Source organism: Triticum aestivum, chromosome 7A, assembly GCF_018294505.1.
Source record: "Triticum aestivum cultivar Chinese Spring chromosome 7A, IWGSC CS RefSeq v2.1, whole genome shotgun sequence".
NCBI lineage: Eukaryota > Viridiplantae > Streptophyta > Magnoliopsida > Poales > Poaceae > Triticum > Triticum aestivum.
The window spans coordinates 349,136,502-349,141,195 of NC_057812.1; positions in this window are offsets into that span (position 1 = coordinate 349,136,502).

Genomic DNA, 4,694 nt, shown 5'->3' on the forward strand with positions numbered 1-4,694 from the left:
GAACGGTTCAAAAAAAAAGACCTAGACTTAGAAAAGAACGAGGAGGCGGGGCGGCTCACAGAGGGCAACTGCGACGGCGCCGGTGTTGGCCAGGACCTCGGCGTCGACGGGGCGGCGGTTCCGGCGGTCCTCGGTGGCACGGAAGGAGGCGGCGGGGTCCGGCGTGTCGAGGGCGTCCACGGAGTGGTGGTGCAGGGCGTTGGCAGCGTCCAGGCGGGCGGAGGAAGGGCGGCGGCTCCGATGCTCCGGCGAGGGCACGCGTCGTCGGGGCGGCTTCTCCGGGCGACCTAGGCGACAAGAAAAAGGTCACAAAGATGCGGAGGAGCACGGGGGTCCGGATGAGCACAGAGATAGGGATCGAAAGGGTTCACCGGTGACGAATTCGTCCGGTGAGGAGCTCGGCTCCGGCGAGATGCACTCGATGATGGCGACAGATAGGAGCGGCGAGAGGACGATCAAGTGGGCAGGATGGAGAGAGCGGGCTCCGAGGCTTTTATAGGCGCGGAGAGGGGTGCTCAGGGTGGCGGGATAAGCCTCATCCGGGAGGGAAACGGCCGGCGGGTTCGGCGGCGCACGCAACATCCTTCCCGTGCTCTGCGCGGGAGGTTGGAGACGAGCTGGGGAAGTGGGGCCCACGGGTCAGTGGCCGCGGCGGGTAGCGAGCGAGGGGAATGGAGTGCGGCTGGCCGGCGCTTAAGGCCTTCGGGCGCTCGGGCAGGCTGCGGGGCTGGCTGGCTCTTGGGCCGAAGAGCATGGGCCGGCTCGGGTGCGCGCGGGTGTGTGTGTGTGTGTGTTTTAATAAAAAGTTTTTTTAACAATCAGAAAAACAAACAAACTGAGTAATAATAAAAAAACTATATAGGCATATTATATACCAAAATGCTCAGAAAAATACCAAGAATAAGATGAAATTTTTTCCAAGGTCAAATAAATTCCAAAAAAATTCATAAAAATCAAATAGTGCTACTGTTGCATTTAAAACCAATAAAAATCATTTTAAAAATAGCAAAATGATTTCAAATTTATTTTCTCCTAATTTTCCATTGAAGGGAATCATTTTACCCTTATTTCCATTTATTTATTTTTAGGAGAAAAATATTTTGAAAAGAAACTCAAATAACTCCCAATTGGATTTGAATTTGGAATTTCAAACAACTTCAAATGGAAAATGAGTTTCAAATAACTTCAAAGTGACTTCCAATTTATTTCTTTGAAACTTCCAACTCTCTTTCTTCAAATATGAAGAAGTCATTTTATCTTCCCTCATGAACTCATTGAGTTGCTTAAAGTTTCTAAATTTGATTCAACTGAAATTGAAATCATTTTCAAACCCCTTTTCATTTCCACTAATGGAAGAAGTCATATTATCTTCACTCTAGGGTTTTGTAATGAAATGAATTTTGAACTCAGGGAGATCAAAATGCAAGATGAAAGTTTTGGGAAAGTCCTTTTATTCCCTCTCATTCAACTTTCAAAAAGCTTTCAATTTCCACTCAGTTTCACACAATCAATCACACAAAAATCAAACAAACAATCACAATTATTTATTTAATATAACATTCCAAAATTTAGAATATTGGGATGTTACACAGTGGGATCCGGAGATGATTGCCAGCCAGTGGCAATCGAAGCCTTCTTCTTCCTCATCACAGTACAACCCCAACAACTATTATTAGGGATATCAGCCAGGCCAGCCGTGGCCATACACCAACTTAGGCCAAAAGCCTAAGCTTGGGGGAGTACGCATTTCTCACCGACATTACATTTATGTTCACACACACTCATTGCTAGATGTCGGTGCTCATACTTTTTCATTGTATCATCTGTGCTAGTTTATTTCCCTTTATGCTTTCTTCTTGTGTGTTTAATAAACCTTAAGAAAAAACCAAAAAATTAGTTGTAGCTTTTAATTAATTTACTTTTCATGCTTGTAGTAGTAATTAAAAAGAAAACCCAAAAATATTTCTTGTTCTTCTTTTGCTTGTTGGGAGCTTTCCCGTGTAAATAGTTTTATTTCTTTTCTTTTCTTTGGGGGTCAGTAGGAGAAGATCATGATTAAATTGTTGAAGTGGCTCTTATTTGCTTTATTGTTGATTTAACCAAGAGCCCATATTGCTTTGTCTTCTCCTGTTTATTGAATCCTCGCAGATTCCAGGTTAGTCCAATGCACGTGCACTCTTATTATTATTCACATCGTTCGGTCGTGCAAGTGAAAGGAAATTATGATGATATATGATGGACTGACTGAGATGAGAAAAGCTGGTATGAACTCGACCTCTTTTTTTTGTAAATATGACGAGTTCATCGTTCTTGATTCAGCTTGTTATGAATAAACATGTTTGCAATGACAATTAGAGATCATAGTTTCTTGTGCCATGCTTGATTAGCTATGAGTTATAATGGTTTACCTTGCATGCCAACATGCTATTGAGATGGTTATGATGTGGTATGATGGGGTGGTATCCTCCTTTGAATGATTTAAGTGACTTGACTTGGCACATGTTCACGCATGTAGTTGAAACAAATCAACATAGCCTTCACGATATTTATGTTCATGGTGGATTATATCCTACTCATGCTTGCATCCAATGTTTATTAATTTTAATGCATGTACATGGCTGTTGTCGCTCTCTAGTTGGTCGCTTCCCAGTCTTTTGCTAGCCTTCACCTGTACTAAGCGGGAATACTGCTTGTGCATCCAAACTCCTTAAACTCCAAAGTTATTCCACATGAGTCCACTATAACTTCCTATATGTGGTATCTACCTGTCGTTCCAAGTAAATTTGTATGTGCCAAACTCTAAACCTCCAAATAATCATCCTGTTTTGTATGCTCGAATAGCTCATGTATCAACTAGGGCTGCCTGTATCTTCCATGCTAGGCAGGTTATTCTCAATAGGAGTGGACTCCGCTCCTCACTCACGAGAAAATGGCTGGTCATCGGGATGCCCAGTCCCATGCTTTATGCAAACTAAATCAAAATAATTGCAAAACAAAACTCCCCCTGGGACCTGACGTATGTTGGAGGCACTTGTTGTTTCGAGCAAGCCATGGGTTGATGTTTGTTGGTGGAGGGGGAGTATAAACTTTACCATTCTGTTTGGGAACCACCTATAATGTGTGTAGCATGGAAGATATCGCCATCTCTTGGTTGTTATGTTGACAATGAATGTATACCGCTCAAAATATTATTCACCTCTATTTCAAAACCGAGCTCTGGCACCTCTACAAATCCCTGCTTCCCTCTACGAAGGGCCTACCCATTTACTTTTTATGTTGAGTCATCACCCTCTTATTAAAAGCACTAGCTGGAGAGCGCAACTATCATTTGCATTCATCACTGTTAATTTATATTGGGTGTGACTATGATTGGATCTCTTTTACCATGAATTACAATGTCTAGTAAGTCCTTGATCTTTAAAGGTGCTCTGCATTTATGTTTTGCGGTCACAGAAAGGGCTAGCGAGATACCATCTTGTTATACCATATTATGATTGTTTTGAGAAAGTGTTGTCATCCGAGATTTATTATTATGGCTTGCCAGTTGATTATGCTATTGATATGGGTAATCATGAGACCTGCGAATTATTGCAAATGTGGTTAGTTATAATATTTGCTGAAAATTTGAATGCTAGCTTGACATATTTATAACAACAAGAGCAAACAGAGTTTGTAAACGTTTTTCTTTATTTCTTTCAGTTTGTCAACTAAATTGCATGAGGACAAGCAAGGGTTTAAGCTTGGGGGAGTTGATATGTCTCCGTCCTATCTACTTTTCCAAACACTTTTGCCCTTGTTTTGGACTCTAACTTGTATGATTTGAATGGAACTAACCCGGACTGACGCTGTTTTTAGCAGAATTGCCATGATGTTGTTTTATGTGCAGAAAACAAAAGTTCTCGGAATGACATGAAACTCCACGGAATATCTTACAATAAATAATAAAAAATCCTTGCCAAAGATGAAGACCAGGGGCCCCACACCCTGTCCACGAGGGGGGGGGGCGCCCCCTATCTCGTGGGCCCCCTGGAGACCTCCTGACTCCAACTCCAACTCTGTATATCTGCTTTCGGGGAGAAAAAAAATAGGAGAGAAGAAATCATCGCGTTTTACGATACGAAGACGCCGCCAAGCCCTAAAACCTCTCGGGAGGGCTGATCTAGAGTCCGTTCGGGGCTCCAGAGAGGGGAACCCGTCGCCATCGTCATCATCAACCATCCTCCATCACCAATTTCATGATGCTCACCGCCGTGCGTGAGTAATTCCACCGTAGGCTTGCTGGACAGTGATGGGTTGGATGAGATTTACCATGTAATCGAGTTAGTTTTGTTAGGGTTTGATCCCTAGTATCCACTATGTTCTGAGATTGATGTTGCTATGACTTTTCTATGCTTAATGCTTGTCACTAGGGCCCGAGTGCCATGATTTCAGATCTGAACCTATTATGTTTTCATCAATATATGAGAGTTCTTGATCCTATCTTGCAAGTCTATAGTCACCTATTATGTGTTATGATCCGTTAACCCCGAAGTGACAATAATCGGGATACTTACCGGTGATGACTGTAGTTTGAGGAGTTCATGTATTCATTATGTGCTAATGCTTTGTTCTGGTTCTCTATTAAAAGGAGGCCTTAATATCCCTTAGTTTCCATTAGAACCCCGCTGCCACGGGAGGGTAGGACAAAATATGTC